Below are 17,665 nucleotides of genomic sequence, written 5' to 3' on the forward strand. Positions count from 1 at the left end.
TATATACTATTACATGTGACACATGTACCTTGTATTACCATTATTCGCTGTATATGAACCCCTTTTCTCCGGGCATTATTTGTCTATAGCATTTTTCACGAACCTGAGGCAACTGAGAACCCTTCAGTGAAGGAATTCCACTAACCCTCACAATACCAACCAGGGGCCTCCCTGCAGTAACTCAGGTAGTTGTACCCATTCTCTTTCCGCATTCTATGTGTTCTTCTTCTTTCTTCTTTTTTTTCTTTTTTCTTCTTTTTATTTCTATCATGTAGTTCAGGGGTTTATAGATATATGTCCTGCATCTCATATTTCCTTTAGTGGTGCTTCTTACCCATTCTCATATCATTTACCCTAGTATTTCATGATCCTGAGGCGACTGAGAACCCTTTAATAAAGGAATCCTTTTTCACTTGAATTGTCAAGTGATACTTACCAGTGACTATCACGTAATGTTACAGGTAGTTGCATTTTCTTCCTCTTCTTTCTCTCCTTTCTTCTTTGTCACACGGTCCATTGTGTTATAGCCCACGTGTCATGATAACACTTGTACCATCTTTTCATTTAGATTCCACCTACAATTATTTACCGATTCCAGTTCTGAAATAGGCTTTCATGATCTACTCACTAGAATTCTCAAGTGCATAAGGTACTGAGACATATACATGTTCACACCATTATAAAGAACAAAGTATAAACATTGAGGATTTTCTCACACCCATGTTCCTGTGTTCTTTGATATGATATGTGTTCATTTCCTTCACTATATAGGATTGCAAGTTTTCCATTTGTACCTTAATGGCAATGACGCTATACAATTGAACACATATCATCCTGTTATCCATATAGGTGTGTATTTACCTGCTTGACTATTTTTGGTTGTTTGATCCAGAATGTTTCTCCAGATAGGTCATGTGGAAATTTTCTTTCCTCAGTACAAATGTTTTCACTATGGCTTTGGAAAAATTTTTTGTATGTGCATCATGGTCATTTGACCCATTGTACTCTCAAGTAGCAATATATTGTACTGTTATGTTGTACTATGTACTAATTACGTGTTTATATGGTTTTGTAACCCTTTATGATCTTAGATAACTTTATCCTTGATAAAGACCTAAAAACAAGGTCGAAACGTTGGATGAATTATCCTTTTGCACAAATAAAGAATTTTCAGCATTCCAAGAGTTCTTTTCTTACGTTATTGATCACTATAGTGTGCCAGAGCTATTTCTATTGAATTGACTCTTATTTTTTCTGAGCACCTGCTATATACACAGTGACCCAGACATATTCAAGTTTCATTCAGAAGGCAGAGGGAAGCCTTAGCAGCTGAGCCTATATCTTGGCTTGTGAGCATTAGAACAGGCCGGCGATTACAGGGTAACATGAAAAATGTCCAGCTTGCATTATGACTAGAACATGACAATATCCTTTTAAGTACTAACCTATGATGCGTTCCTAAGCAGTTGATGTTATATGTTCTACATTTCATTTTCTGCATACTTTACAAGTAGTAGAATTTGCTTTGATATAGGCAACTGGATTTTCACAATGAAAAGGCAAAGGATAACGCCCGAAAAAGACGCCATACATTATGTCAGTGCCATCACTGACAAACCTGGATTGACCATGAAATACATCAATCCCCTTAAAGGTGAGTTAAAACAAGTTTTAACTAAATTGCCTTAATATTGTCATGCATTAGAATGACTGTCTTAGGTAATGATAAATATTTTCTACAGGAAGAGGAGTGTTTGCTGAAACTGAAATCGAAAAAGGGAGTTTTGTTGCAGAATATCGAGGCGAGCTCACGTATGCACTTACGATGGTAGACAACTACTCGAGATTTATGGTTGTGGTACAAGTCAAAGATCTAATGGCCCATAGTGCAGCGAAGGTCTTCCAAGCACACTTATGCAGACCTCATGGCTACTCAGAGAGAGTCCTCACAGATCAAGGCACAGCCTTTGAAGCGGAAATCTTCAAGGACTTCTGCAGCTTTTACCGATGCAGGAAGATGCGCACTACACCCTACCATGCTCAAACCAATGGTTATCAACCTGCTCAGGACTTTACCCCATATTCCAGATGTGGCCTTACAAGTGATTTATAGAGGGGTAACAATACGTTGGGATCACCGGATCTAATCTCCCTTTTTATACACCCTAAAATCTTGTTTGCTTTAGAATAAACAATAACATCATAAAGGTATAGCAGTACCGTTTCAAAGTTTCGGTGTCCCAAGCAGCATTCCATCAGCCTCTGGAAGGTTCCTGGCAAATTGCACAGCTCGAAGGGCATGCTTTTGAACTCGCAGAGACCCATCGGGGTGGCAAAGGCGGTCTTCTCCCGGTCTGCCTCAGCAACGGACACTTGCCAATAGCGACTAGTGAGATCAAGGGTAGAAAAATAATTTGCAGTTCTCAATGCAGCTAGCTATTCCTCAATACAGGGGAGTGGTGCTGTCCTTCTTCTTTAACAGGACCAACGGAGCTGCCCAGAGGCTACAACTGTCACGGATAACCCCAGCCTCCTTCATGTTGCTCAACATGTCCTTGGTACACTGGTAATGTGCAGGTAGTTTTGGCTTATATCTCTCTTTGATGGGTGGGTGTGCACTTGTGGGGATGTAGTGTTTGACCCCTTTTATTCTTCAAAAGTCTAGCGGATGTTTGCTGAAGACTTGCTCGTATTCTTGCACTAGCCTGTAGACCCCCTTCTTGTGATGTGAAGGTGTGGAGTCAGTGCCTACGTGTAATTCCTTACACCACTCCTCTGGCTGACTTGGTGAGCTGTCACTGAATGGGTGGGCTGAAGCAATGGTGGATGCTGCTGTTTGGATAGCATGTGTATCTACTGAGAACAGCTTATCAATGGTGGCAAATCGGAGCAGCTTAATCTCTTGCTCTCCGCAGTTCAACACTCTCATGGGCACTCTTCCCTTCCATATTAATGAATAAAACTATGATGTAAATAGCATATAGATACCCCACAAATGCAGATAAAAGTAGGTTATGGGAAAAGGGGGAAGAGAGAAACAGGAAAATAGTGGAATAAAGTATACCTTCCAGGTGGGAGAGGAAATGGCAGCACAGCCAGTGGAGGTGAAGCAAGGGGAGCCTGCAACTAAAGAGTTGAGAGCGTTATCACATGGTGACTGAGCCTGATTGTAACGGGAGCATAGAGGTGCCGATCCTGTCTTACCTGCGTTGGTGTAGAAGTGGGTGTCCTGTGGTGGAGTCAGCTATGTGCAGTGGTGGCCGTGGGTTCTTTTATGTGCGACCGTAGTAATAGCTGCGCCCACTTCCTGTATGGGAGTGGAATGCAGTGAGGGTAATGGAACGCACGCCTGCGCATTTGTGTTTAACGTCGCGCATGTGCAGAACGGAGAAAAGGCTGCGCTCACTTCCTAATGAAAGGGAGTGAGACGCATCTGGGAAGGGAAGGGAAAAGATTAGGGTTTGGGGATGATGAAAGGGCTTTCTACGGGCAAGGATGGCAAAGGGTGGCAGTGACGGAAAGTCAGGCAGCCTGTCCTGTCCTGTCCTGTCCGTCCGTCTTTTTGTATCATGAATTGGAAAGACTGCAAGGGGGAGGGGAGGTGCTTGTGTCCAAAAGGAGGAGTTATTCAGATTCATTGCAGTGGGCGGCGGCTGCAAAAAGCACCATTCTTCTTGTTTTTGCTCTGCAAAACAGCCTTTTCAAGGGTTGGCTTGGGTGACAAAATGTCTTCTGTAGGCGTGGGTTTGTCTCCCTCTCCCTAAGATGTGTCCGGTATAGGCCAGGGTGCCACTCAAGGCCGTAACCAATTCGGGTTATAGCTTCTCGGCCTTTTGGCTAAGATCAAGTGTAGTTTCGGAGGACGCTACCTTGGTCGGTACTGGAAGGTGCCTGGGATTGCACGTCTGCCGGCCTTGAGGAAGTGTGTGCGCCTTCTGGTGACACATAGCCCTCTTGTGCCTGGACGGTTCCCAGGCAACGGGAGGCGATCACCTTTGTTATTTTGAAGTCCTACTGATAAACAGAAAAAAAAAAAAATTAAATCTGTTCTTATCAGTTTAATATCTGATACGTCCCCTCTCTGGGGACCATATATTAAATGGATTTTTAGAACAAGGAGATGGAAAAAATCTTGCTCTGTCCACTCCACGCATTGACCTGGTATTGCAGTACCTCCAGGACCGGTGCACCCCTTCTTAACCCAGTTTCCAAAAGCAGAACTCAATTCACCTGATTCAAATGAGCCCCATTAGTGAATTGAAAGAAAGCAAAAACTTTATATGCACCTCAATTTGGCCAATTCACTTTTCACACTTTCACCCTTTTTTTTATCTTTCACACCTTTTACTTGCTTTATTGATGCAAAAAGCTGTGCCAAATAGCAAACTCATCTCCACTCAACTTGACCAACTCTGCTATGTCCCGTGCAGTATCTTATTCTCAGTCTTATCTAGATCATTTGCAATTGAATAGAATAGATCCCTTTTGGCTGCTTATGACTGTGTAAAATATGTAGTTTTACTGGGCTGGGATGAGAGAATCCATTGAAGCATGGTGTAGGGATTGTGGTTCCTGTGTGCTAAGAAGAGAGGCTGGCACCAGCCAGAAAGCCCCATTGCAGCCAATAATCACTTAATAACTTTTTCAACTTGTCATCATATGGGAGGCCTTCCATTCCTTGTAGTAGTCTAGTTGCCCACCTTTGAACTGACTCTAACTTCTGAATGTCCTTTTTAAAATGTGGAGCCCAAAACTGGTTCCCATATTCCAGATGTAGCCTTACAAGTGATTTATAGAGGTGTAACAATACGTTGGGATCACGGGATCTAATCTCCCTTTTTATACACCCTAAAATCTTGTCCCAAGCAGCATTCCATCAGCCTCTGGAAGGTTCCTGGCGCATTGCACAGCTCGAAGGGCATGCTTTTGAACTCGCAGAGACCCATAGGGGTCTGCCTCAGCAACGGACACTTGCCAATAGTGACTAGTGAGATCAAGGGTAGAAAAATAATTTGCAGTTCTCAATGCAGCTAGCGATTCCTCAATACGGGGAGTGGTGCCGTCCTTCTTTTTTAACAGGATCAACAGAGCTGCCCAAAGGCTACAACTGTCACGGATAACCCCAGCCGCCTTCATGTTGCTCAACATGTCCTTGGTACACTGGCAATGTGAAGGTGGTATTGGCTTATAGCTCTCTTTGATGGGTGGGTGTGCACCTGTGGGGATGTGGTGTTGGACCCCTTTTATTCCCCCAAAATCTAGCGGGCTTCCCACCGGTAACCCGCTCCCCAGCTTGGATGGATGCTGAGGGAGCCCCTTTTGCCCGCAGGCTCTGGCCCTGTGAACTGTAGCCTTGGCGGTGACTGTGCTTCCCTCTACGGTGTGAGCTGTTGCCTTCAATCGGGTCTTGACTGCTGGGAAACCCTGGAGGTTCCTGTCGCTAACGGATTTGACCGGTTTTACGGCGACTCCTAGCCTGGTCGGGGTCCGTAGGCCCTGCCGGATGGTGCTGGCTTCTCTTCACTCCCCGATCTGGTACCGGCGGGCCACTGCCCATCCCCGGTCCGTACGGTTCACTCCAATCAGCCTCTCCTGCAGAAGGTCACCACCGTCTGCCAACCTTGCTGAGTGCCCGGGCCACACACCCGGACACGGTCAGTCTCCTCTCCTCTTCACTTCTCTAACTCCAAAACTGATCTCTAATCTGACTCCTTTTCCCGCCTCCAGGACTGTGAACTCCTCGGTGGGTGGGATCAACCGCCTGGCCCACCCCCTGGTGTGGACATCAGCCCCTGGAGGAAGGCAACTAGGATTTGTGTTTAGCTTCGGTGTGCCTAGCCGGAGTGTAGAGTGTGTTGGTGTAGTACCTGTGACGACCTGGCTTGTCCAGGGCGCCACATTCCCCTATAGTAAAATGCAGACCGTCCGCGGGCTGCCCGTCCATCACCGGTTTTATTTTCACAACTGAAAAAGAATAAAACGGTAAAACATGTAAAAGCATCATAAACATTTTACAACGGTACAGCTTCCGCTCTTCTCCCACCCAAACAACCTGGCCCTGATGCTGCCCCTAAGAAGCGGGCAGCACCCCTTGACCCCAGTCCAGCACCAAGTTGCCCGAGCGGGTTCTGTCTCTTTCAGGGGGCCCACGTCCAAGGGGACCCCTGAACCCCCGGAGGATCGCCACCGGTTACGGTAGTGGCGGGCCTAGGCCATCCCTTTCCTCCAGGCCCATCCTCCCAAATCAGCCTCTCCGGAGGCGGTAACGGTGTCAAGCCAACAAACATTTTTATTTACATTGCACTAAGTTTGTGGTTGCCCTGCAAGTTCTCGGGCTTGTCCGTAAGCAGTTCCTTACGCAATGGTTGCACAGTCCCTACGGGGACAACAGTTGCCGGCAACGGCCGGTTTAATCACGGTTCAATCAGGTAAACTTCTTTGGTTGATCATCTTTACTTATCATTTAAAACTTTCAAACTGGTACACTCAACACATAAAGCCCCCCCCTTTTAAAGAGTAGTTTCCCTGTACCTAAGTGGGGGTCTACCTAGGTTGGGGCGAGTGGACCTTCGGGGTCCGGTGTCAGTGGTGACAGGCAGTGGGGCAGAGGGAACAGTCAGTTCCTCCTCCCTGCTATCATGTGGGGCAGGCGGAGGCGTAGGGGAGCTGGGTACAGGTACATCCCTGGGCACTGGCTCGCGGTTAACCGTTTCCATCATTTCTTCATCCACGGGTTGTGGGAACAGTATCACTGGAAGGATCACCGCACCGTTCTGTGTAGGCCAGTCTGCTGGAAAATCACCCATCATGGTGTGGATTACCTCTTTTTCCTTCTCCACTGGACTGGGAACTGGAGCCTCATCCGCTACTCTCAATGCTGGTGGGCACTTCTTCAGGTGGTCTCGGGAAACCGTGGCCAAAGTCCCCCCCTGGTCACGGCTGATCTGGTAGGCCTTCCCATTCTCCCATCCTGTGGGCTGGACTACATACGGGGTTTTTTCCCATTGATCATCCAGCTTGTGGGCCCTTCTTTTCCGCTTCAGCACTACATCCCCAGGTTGGAAGGAACCGGCAGGCGCCTTCTTGTTGAAGCACTGCTCCTGTTGTCCCCGACTCCGGCACAAGTTCTTTTCAACATACTCCTGGACCTGTCGGTACTGTGTCCTCCGCCGAGTGTCCCATTCAGCTGTCGACAGGAGTGCTTCTGAAGCTTCCAAGCCCATTTCCAGATCCACTGGTAGCCGGCCGGGACGAGCTCTCATCAGGTATGCTGGAGTGCATTTCGTAGAGCTGGAAGGGATGTTGTTGTACATATCGACCAGGTCAGGTAGCTTCTCCAGCCACAGGTTCCGCTCTTCCAGTGGTAACGTCTTGAGGAGGCCCAGGACCAAGTGGTTCATCTTTTCACAAATGCCATTGGTTTGGGCGTGGTAAGGCGTGGTCCGGATTTTCTTGCAGCCGTACAACTGGCAGAATTCCTGGAATACCTCTGCTTCAAAGGCCGGACCCTGGTCGGTAAGCACCCTCTCCGGGTACCAATGCGGTCAACAGAAATAAGCCTGGAAAGCCTTAGCAGCGGTGCGGCCAGTTAAGTCCTTAACTGGGACAACCACCAGGAACCTCGAGTAGTGGTCTACGATGGTCAGAGCGTAGGTGTACCCACTTCGGCTGGGGGTGAGCTTTACATGGTCAAGGGCAACCAGCTCCAGCGGTTGGTGTGTAATGATCGGGTGTAGGGGTGCCTTCTGGCTGGCCTCGTCCTTCCTTCTCAATGCGCAAGGGCCACATTCTCGGCACCAGGCCTCCACAGATTCCCGCATTCCACTCCAATAGAACCGCTCTCTTAACAACATCTCTAGCTTCTTCCACCCGAAGTGCACTGCACCATCATGGTATGCTTGCAGGACGGTGGGCACGTTAGCCTGGGGAATCACCAGCTGGCGGATCTTCTCGTGAGTCTTTGGATTAATCAGCTCGCGATACAACTTCCCCTAGTGTAGGTATAGCCGGGTCCGTTCTTGCCACAGACGTTGGGCTTCGGCAGGGGCAGCAGGGTCTATCCCAGCAGAACCCTGTTCCACTAGAGTCTTGACCAGGCGGACAGCAGGTGCCTGGTCCTGAGCTTCCTGCCAGTCCTGTCGGGGCAGCGGATCCAGGTTCACCCGTTGTTGGTAGACGTGCACCTTCTCAGTGAATGGCCGGTGAAATGCAGGCAACTCGATCTCTTCGAGGTCATCATCCTCTGGCCCCTCTTCCGACAGGTGGGGCATCCGGGAGAGTGCATTGGCATTGACGTTGGTACGGCCGGCCCGGTACTTGATGGTGAAATCGTAGTTGGCTAACCTGGTCACCCACCGCTGCTCCAACGCGCCCAGCTTGGCCGTATCTAGATGGGTCAGCAGGTTATTGTCTGTGTACGCGGTGAACTTGGCTGCTGCCAGGTAATGGCGGAACCGCTCGGTGATAGCCCACACCAGTGCCAAGAGCTCAAGCTTGAAGGAGATGTAGTTCTCAGGGTTCCTCTCAGTCGGTCGGAGTTTTCGGCTAGCATAAGCTATTACCTTTTCCCTTCTGTCTTGGACCTGGGATAGAACAGCCCCCAAGCCCACATTGCTGGCGTCGGTGTAGAGGATGAATGGGCGGCTGTAGTCAGGGTACGCTAGGATTTCCTCTCCGGTCAGGGCTGTTCTCAGCTGGCGGAAGGATTCCTCATGCTTTTCTTCCCACACCAATGGGGCTACTAGGGATCTACCACCCTTGGTCTGTCCTACGAGGAGGTCTTGCATGGGGGCAGCCATCTTTGTGTACCCCTTAATGAAGCGACGGTAATATCCCACCAGGCCCAGAAACTGCCTCACTTCCCTCACTGTGGTCGGTCTCGGCCAGTCTTGGATGGCGGTGATCTTCTCGGGGTTGGGGGCGACACCTTCCGCACCAACCACATGTCCTAGGTACTGCACTCTGGGTTTCAGCAGATGACACTTTGAGGGCTTCAACTTCATCCCATACTTGGCAAGGGACGCGAACACCTCGGCTAGGTGCTCCAGGTGGGCTTCATACGTCTGTGAGTACACAATCACATCATCCAAGTACAGCAAAACGGTCCCATAGGCAGTCTTCTCTCGGTCTTCCGGTGCCACGGCCACCTGCCAGTACCCGCTGGTGAGGTCAAGGGTGGAGAAGTAGTTAGCGGTTCTCAGCGAGGCCAGGGACTCTTTGATGCGGGGCAGAGGGTAAGCATCCTTATGCGTTATCTGGTTAATCTTCCGGTAATCCACATACATCCGCATGGTGCCATCCTTCTTCTTAACCAGCACCAACGGAGCGGCCCAGGGACTACAGCTGTCCCTAATAACCCCTGCCTCCTTCATGTTCCTCAACATGTCTTTGGCGCATTGGTAGTGCGCAGGGGGAATAGGCCTGTATCTCTCTTTAATAGGGGAGTGTGTACCGGTAGGGATGTGGTGTTGAACCCCTTTAATCTGCCCAAAATCTAGAGGGTGCTTGCTAAAAACCCGCTCATACTCCTGTACCACCCGGTATACCCCTTCCTTGTGGTGTATGGGGGTATCATCAGTGCCGACATGTAGCTCTCGATACCACTCGCCTAACTCCCCCAGGGATGAGTGGGAACCGGCAGCAGGCGGTGTGACTGGGGGAACGGCTTCATGGATCGTGTGGGGATCTAGAGTGAGCAATTTGGCAAGGGTAGCGTACCGGGTGGTGCATGAATGCACACATATTGGTTTTATAATCTTATTGTATTACTTTATATTCTTATTTCACTTGTGCATATCTCCACCATAATCCTGGCTAAGAAATATAGCTTTTTTTGGGGTACACAGGTAGTAAGGTCTTCTTTCTATTTCTTTAGGGGTGATATAGCCTGGTGGAACTCTAGACCTCTAACATTATATATGCACCCTTTTTCTTTATGGTTCTTGGACACCTTATAACATTCTTCCATACATATATATCTTTCTCATAAATTATAAATAATTAGGCATTTTTATATATTTTATTTACATTTTCATAAATAACTTTTTACAAAGCATGGGGGACATTCTCACATACATATAATTTTCATGTACGCATTCTGAAAATTTACGCATAAACCGTACACACTCCTTTTTGTAACAATTTCTATAACTCATTCGCTGAACTCTCATCCCGGATATTCATTCTTACACCGAATTTCCTGTTATAACACAATATTCATGATTTTTATTCAATTTATTTTTATTTTTTAGGTTTATTAGTAGTGATGAGCGAGTACTAAAAAGCTCGGGTGCTCGAAGCTCGGGCCGAGCCTCCCAAGATACTCGTGTACTCGGCCCGAGCACCGAGCCCAATGTTATCCTATGGGAGACCCGAGTATTTTTGTGAAATGACCACCGGCAGCATGTAGAAACCCTAAAAATGGCACAAAAGTCTCCGAAGAGTGCTCAAATGACATGGCAACAGCATGGGGAAGACCCCATGAAGCATTTATCACTCAAAAGTCACAGCTGTGAATAATTTTGTCCGCGTTTTACGCCATTTTTACGGACTCACCAGAAAACCTTCCAAAATGACACCAAAATGATTTTTCATAGCGGAAATGTTAAGGGCACATACCCAATAGTGAGATAGAGCTAATGTATGTTACTTTTTGAGATCAATACATGAAAGATTTTACGTAAAACATTGTGTGGCACTCCGATGTCCCTGAGAAGAGACGTACATAAAGGCCTCTGAGTCTAATGTGCCCATTTTGAGGAACTGAGTCTTTGTAGTATTTTCCTTTGCCAGGGCAGTCCAAAATTGTGAGGTTCACCAATGCCCCTGCATACAGACGTGCATGATGGCCTGTAAACCTGAAGTGCCCATTGTAAGGAAGTGGGTCTATTGTAGTATAGCCCTTAGGCAGGGCAGCCAAAAATTGGGAGGCTCCACGTTGTCCCTGGATAGAGACGTGCATGAGGGCCTCAAAACATTAAGTGTCCAGTGTCAGGAAGTGGGTGTATTATAGTATAGCCCTTAGGCAGGGCAGCCAAAAATTGGGAGGCTCCACGTTGTCCCTGGATAGAGACGTGCATGAGGGCCTGTAAACCTGAAGTGCCCATTGGAAGGAAGTGGGTCTTTTGTAGTATAGCCCTTTGGCAGGGCAGCCAAAAATTGGGAGGCTCCACGTTGTCCCTGGATAGAGACGTGCATGAGGGCCTGTAAACCTGAAGTGCCCATTGGAAGGAAGTGGGTCTTTTGTAGTATAGCCCTTTGGCAGGGCAGCCAAAAATTGGGAGGCTCCACGTTGTCCCTGGATAGAGACATGCATGAGGGCCTCAAAACATTAAGTGTCCATTGTCAGGAAGTGGGTGTATTATAGTATAGCCCTTAGGCAGGGCAGCCAAAAATTGGGAGGCTCCACGTTGTCCCTGGATAGAGACGTGCATGAGGGCCTGTAAACCTGAAGTGCCCATTGGAAGGAAGTGGGTCTTTTGTAGTATAGCCCTTTGGCAGGGCAGCCAAAAATTGGGAGGCTCCACGTTGTCCCTGGATAGAGACGTGCATGAGGGCCTCAAAACATTAAGTGTCCATTGTCAGGAAGTGGGTGTATTATAGTATAGCCCTTTGGCAGGGCAGCCAAAAATTGGGAGGCTCCACGTTGTCCCTGGATAGAGACGTGCATGAGGGCCTCAAAACATTAAGTGTCCATTGTCAGGAAGTGGGTGTATTATAGTATAGCCCTTAGGCAGGGCAGCCAAAAATTGGGAGGCTCCACGTTGTCCCTGGATAGAGACGTGCATGAGGGCCTCAAAACATTAAGTGTCCATTGTCAGGAAGTGGGTGTTTTGTAGTATAGCCCTTTGGCAGGGCAGCCAAAAATTGGGAGGCTCCACGTTGTCCCTGGATAGAGACGTGCATGAGGGCCTCAAAACATTAAGTGTCCATTGTCAGGAAGTGGGTGTATTATAGTATAGCCCTTAGGCAGGGCAGCCAAAAATTGGGAGGCTCCACGTTGTCCCTGGATAGAGACGTGCATGAGGGCCTCAAAACATTAAGTGTCCATTGTCAGGAAGTGGGTCTTTTGTAGTATAGCCCTTTGGCAGGGCAGCCAAAAATTGGGAGGCTCCACGTTGTCCCTGGATAGAGACGTGCATGAGGGCCTCAAAACATTAAGTGTCCATTGTCAGGAAGTGGGTGTATTATAGTATAGCCCTTTGGCAGGGCAGCCAAAAATTGGGAGGCTCCACGTTGTCCCTGCATAGAGACGTGCATGAGGGCCTCAAAACATTGTTCCCATTGCAAAGGAGCGGGTCTCCTGTCGTTGTAATGTCCATTCTGCAAAGAATGGGCGAAAAAATTTACCACTGGGGGTATACCTGAAACAAAGGCCTAACTCTTGTAACGGTCATCATGGTGGCGCATGAGGAGAAGGAGGAGCAGTCCAGCGATTATCCAAAGTCCAGAAGTGTGTACCCATGGGTGACTGGAGGTACATGGCAAATTCCCGTTACAAACTTTAAATTCCGCTCTCATTTGCTGGTGGTGTGGTGAAGTCTGGCCCAATCCAACCCTTGTTCATCTTGATCAGAGTCAGCCTGTCAGCATTTTCAGTTGACAGGCGGGTGCGTTTATCTGTAATGATTCCACCTGCGGCACTAAAAACACGCTCTGACAAAACGCTAGCGGCAGGGCAGGCCAGGACTTCCAAGGCGTAGAGAGCCAATTCATGCCACGTGTCCACCTTGGATACCCAATAATTGTAAGGCACAGAGGAATGTCGGAGTACAGTTGTTCGATCTGCAAGGTACTCCTTGAGCATCTGGGCAAACTTAGGATTTCTTGTGGCACTACCCCGCACCTCAGGGGCTGTGGTACGTGAGGGGCTGAGAAAACTGTCCCACATCTTAAAGACTGTTCCCCTACCTCTGGCGGATTGGACTTGTGCCTCTCTCGGCTGTACGCCTTGGTTGTCCACTGATTCCTGACCTATGCCGCTAGCGTTTTGTGAGGGGAATGCTTTGCCTACTTCCGTGACTATGGCCTTCCGGAACTGCTGCATTTTGGTTGACCTCTCCGCCTCGGGAATAAGAGACATAAAGTTCTCCTTGTAGCGTGGGTCTAACAGTGTTACCAACCAGTAATGATTGTCGGCCAAGATGTTCTTAACGCGAGGGTCACGAGACAGGCAGCTTACCATAAAGTCAGCCATGTGCGCCAGACTCTTAACAGCCAGGACTTCAGTAGCCTGACCAACACGTTGACTGAACATGCTGTCCTCCTCCTCCTCCTCCTCCTCCTCCTCATCTACCCTGTCCTCTGGCCAGCCACGCTGAACCGAGGATATGACTGGTGTGCATGTCATATCCTCAATTTGGCCGGAGATTTGCTCCATGTCTTCATCCTCCTCCTCGTCATAGTCCTCCACTGCACGTTGTGATGAGACGAGGCTGGGCTGTGTGTTATCACCCACACCCACTACTGTTTCTTGCTGCAACTCATCGCGCTCCGCCTGCAATGCATCATGTTTGGTTTTGAGCAGAGACCGTTTTAGAAGGCAGAGTAGCGGTATGGTGACGCTAATAATGGCGTCATCACCACTCACCATCTTGGTGGAGTCCTCAAAGTTTTGGAGGATGGTACATAGGTCGGACATCCATCTCCACTCCTCAGGTGTTAAATAGTGGCGGCTGGGGACCAAGTAACGTGGGACAGCTGCCGCCATCAGGTCGCGGAATGCTTCTGTCTCCACCAGCCTAAAAGGCAACATTTCCAGCGCAAGCAGTCGCGAAATGTTAGCATTTAGAACTGTGGCATGTGGGGTGTTGGCAATGTATTTGCGCCTGCGTTCAAAGGTTTGCTGAATGGATAACTGAACGCTGCGCTGGGACAAGGACGTGCTTGATGATGGTGTTATTTCTGAGTAGGCAACTGCAGGTGCAGGACCGGAGGAGGCTTGTTCGCAGGCAGCATGGACAGGGGATTGGCTCGCATGCACAACCAGCGAAGACGTAGCAGTGACATTAGCAAGCACTGCTCCTCGACTCTGTTGTACTTCCCACAAAGTCGGGTGCTTGGCTGACATGTGCCTGATCATGCTGGTGGTGGTCAGGCTGCTAGTTTTGGTACCCCTGCTGATGCTGGCACGGCAGGTGTTGCAAATGGCCTTTTTAGAATCATCTGGATCCAACTTAAAAAACTGCCAGACTCGGGAAGACCTAACATTTGTATAGGCACCTTGTGTCGTGTTGTTGTTCCGGGGAACGGTTGCCTGACTTCTGCCTCGAGCCACCACCCTGCTTCTTACTGCCTGTTGGGATGCTACGCCTCCCTCCCCCTGTGCACTGCTGTCCTCGCTCTGCATATCCTCCTGCCAGGTTGGGTCAGTTACTGGATCATCCACCACGTCGTCTTCCTCTTCCGCACCCTGCTCCTCCTCCTGACTTCCTGACAATTGTGTCTCATCATCGTCCACCCCTTGTTGAGACACGTTGCCAACTTCGTGAGAACGTGGCTGCTCAAATATTTGGCCATCTGTACATACGATCTCCTCATGACCCACTTCAACATGAGCTGGCGAGAGGCCAGAATGTGCGAATGTAAACGTGAACAGCTCTTCCGAGTGTCCAAGTGTGGGATCATTAATGTCCGAGGACGTGTACTCAGCCTTGTGGTAGGAAGGAGGATCAGGTTCTGAAATGTGCGGTGCAGTATCACGGCTACTGACACTTGACATGGTGGAAGACAGAGTGTTTGTGGTGGTGCCAATCTGACTGGAAGCATTATCCGCTATCCAACTAACAACGTGTTGACACTGGTCTTGGTTCAAGAGCGGTGTACTGCTGCGGTCCCCAAGAATTTGGGACAGGATGTGCGAGCGACTAGATGTGGCCCTTTGTTGTGGCAAAATTAGAGCTTGCCCACGACCTCGGCCTCTGCCTGCACCACCATCACGTCCACTTCCTTGTTCCTTGCCAACGCCCTTGCGCATTTTGCAATGCTGTGCTGACGTGTATTCACTAGACTTGGGCGTTATATCAAAGTTTGTGCAAATTGTGCACCTGTACGCTGCCACCGACAGGCACACACGTGCGGTTTTTAAATGCAAGCACGGACGCACTAAGAACCTAACAGGTTTTAGGAGCAAAAATTAATGACGAGAACTCTGACACTATCAGCCACTGCTGACTGACGTGTATTATACACTACACTTGTGCGTTATATAATAGTTTGGTAAAAACGCACACAAGTGCACCTGTACGCTGCCACCGACAGGCACACACGTGCGGTTTTTAAATGCAAGCACGGACGCACTAAGAACCTAACACAGGTTTTAGGAGCAAAAATTAATGACGAGAACTCTGACACTATCAGCCACTGCTGACTGACGTGAATTATACACTACACTTGTGCGTTATATAATAGTTTGGTAAAAACGCACACAAGTGCACCTGTACGCTGCCACCGACAGGCACACACGTGCGGTTTTTAAATGCAAGCACGGACGCACTAAGAACCTAACACAGGTTTTAGGAGCAAAAATTAATGACGAGAACTCTGACACTATCAGCCACTGCTGACTGACGTGTATTATACACTACACTTGTGCGTTATATAATAGTTTGGTAAAAACGCACACAAGTGCACCTGTACGCTGCCACCGACAGGCACACACGTGCGGTTTTTAAATGCAAGCACGGACGCACTAAGAACCTAACACAGGTTTTAGGAGCAAAAATTAATGACGAGAACTCTGACACTATCAGCCACTGCTGACTGACGTGTATTATACACTACACTTGTGCGTTATATAATAGTTTGGTAAAAACGCACACAAGTGCACCTGTACGCTGCCACCGACAGGCACACACGTGCGGTTTTTAAATGCAAGCACGGACGCACTAAGAACCTAACACAGGTTTTAGGAGCAAAAATTAATGACGAGAACTCTGACACTATCAGCCACTGCTGACTGACGTGTATTATACACTACACTTGTGCGTTATATAATAGTTTGGTAAAAACGCACACAAGTGCACCTGTACGCTGCCACCGACAGGCACACACGTGCGGTTTTTAAATGCAAGCACGGACGCACTAAGAACCTAACACAGGTTTTAGGAGCAAAAATTAATGACGAGAACTCTGACACTATCAGCCACTGCTGACTGACGTGTATTATACACTACACTTGTGCGTTATATAATAGTTTGGTAAAAACGCACACAAGTGCACCTGTACGCTGCCACCGACAGGCACACACGTGCGGTTTTTAAATGCAAGCACGGACGCACTAAGAACCTAACAGGTTTTAGGAGCGACAATTGCTGAGAAGTCTGACACTATCAGGACTGTTTTAGACTGTGTACACCAGCCCCAGATATGATGAAGGCTGGTATACGGTCATCACTAGGAATGGCTATATACCCTGCCTGCCTGCCTGCCTGCCTGTATACTGCTACAATAGTCCTGACAAGGACTCTTTTGGTCACTAGCCTGTATTCCAACCTGGCTATACCCTGCCTGTATACAGCAACAATAGTCCTGAGAAGGACTCTGCTACTGTACTCCGACCTGGCTATACCCTGCCTGCCTGTATACAACTAGAATAGTCCTGAGAAGGACTTTTGGTCACACTGTTTGCAGCCCTGCTACGGAAATAGCTATAAAGGGCCGCAAACCTTTCCCTGAAGCAGCGACCCTCTCCCTGCACTGACTGTCTGGATAGCTGTGAGCAGAGCACAGCGCGCCCGCCGGTATAAAGGCTCGGTCACGCTGTGCAGGCCGGCCAATCACTGCAATTCCACAACTAACAGGGCTGTGGCATTGCAGTGGTCTGCCAGCCAATCCCTGCATGAGGGCTGGCTCTCAAAAGAGCGCCAACATGCAGGGATGAAGACCACGAGTACAGCACGAGTATCGCGAGATTACTCGGTCCCCGTCGAGTAGACCGAGTACAGTGATACTCGTGCGAGTACCGAGTAGTAACAAGCATGCTCGCTCATCACTATTTATTAGTAAAATGGCTTACACTCCCCTTTTTTCCACTTTTTTCTTCACTACTTTTATAAAGAAATTTTTCCTTTCTTTATTCTTAATGCAATTTTATATAGCAACACCACCATTTTTTGCCACGAACATAATTTTTCTTGTCCGTCATCCCGTTCACCCTTACAGGGTTGTGGACAGATGCACTTGTCACTACACTTCTAAGACTCAATACAGGGTCTGGAGCTCAATGCTCCCTTTTTGTTTTTTTTTTCTTCTTTTTTTTCTTTTTTTCATTTTGTCCTTCTTCTTCTTCTTTTTCTGATTTTTGTCTCAAAAAGCTGATGAAATTTGAAACACTATACCCCAGTGATTTTATAAATGTTTCTCAATATATCACTTGAGAACTTTTATGGCCGGTATTGTAACAGTTGACCATCCCGGCAGTATTTGAAATACAGCAGTCAGTCCTCTGACGTAGCTCCATATGTGTATATATAGAGGTTCTTCCTCCTTTGATTGCATACTGTTCTTTTTTTGCCCTGATGAAGGAGACAGTGATCTCTGAAACACATTGACCGGAAAAAAGAATAAAGAGATGAAATAATTAACATCAGTTTCCTTTGGTGACAGCGCGGCACGCACCCGATTTTCCTCCTATACGTTATTGCTCTTCTACTAGGGGCTGCGGCTG

The 17,665-nt window shown here is 48.2% G+C and overlaps 1 pseudogene; it reads left to right on the forward strand.

The window, feature by feature from the left end:
• The first annotated feature begins 3,988 nt into the window (after positions 1 to 3,988).
• LOC142286880 (U2 spliceosomal RNA) lies at positions 3,989 to 4,195 on the forward strand (annotated as a pseudogene).
• The last annotated feature ends 13,470 nt before the right edge of the window (positions 4,196 to 17,665 follow it).

The sequence above is a fragment of the Anomaloglossus baeobatrachus genome, unplaced genomic scaffold, assembly GCF_048569485.1.
Source record: "Anomaloglossus baeobatrachus isolate aAnoBae1 unplaced genomic scaffold, aAnoBae1.hap1 Scaffold_70, whole genome shotgun sequence".
In the NCBI taxonomy this organism is placed as follows: Eukaryota; Metazoa; Chordata; class Amphibia; order Anura; family Aromobatidae; genus Anomaloglossus; species Anomaloglossus baeobatrachus.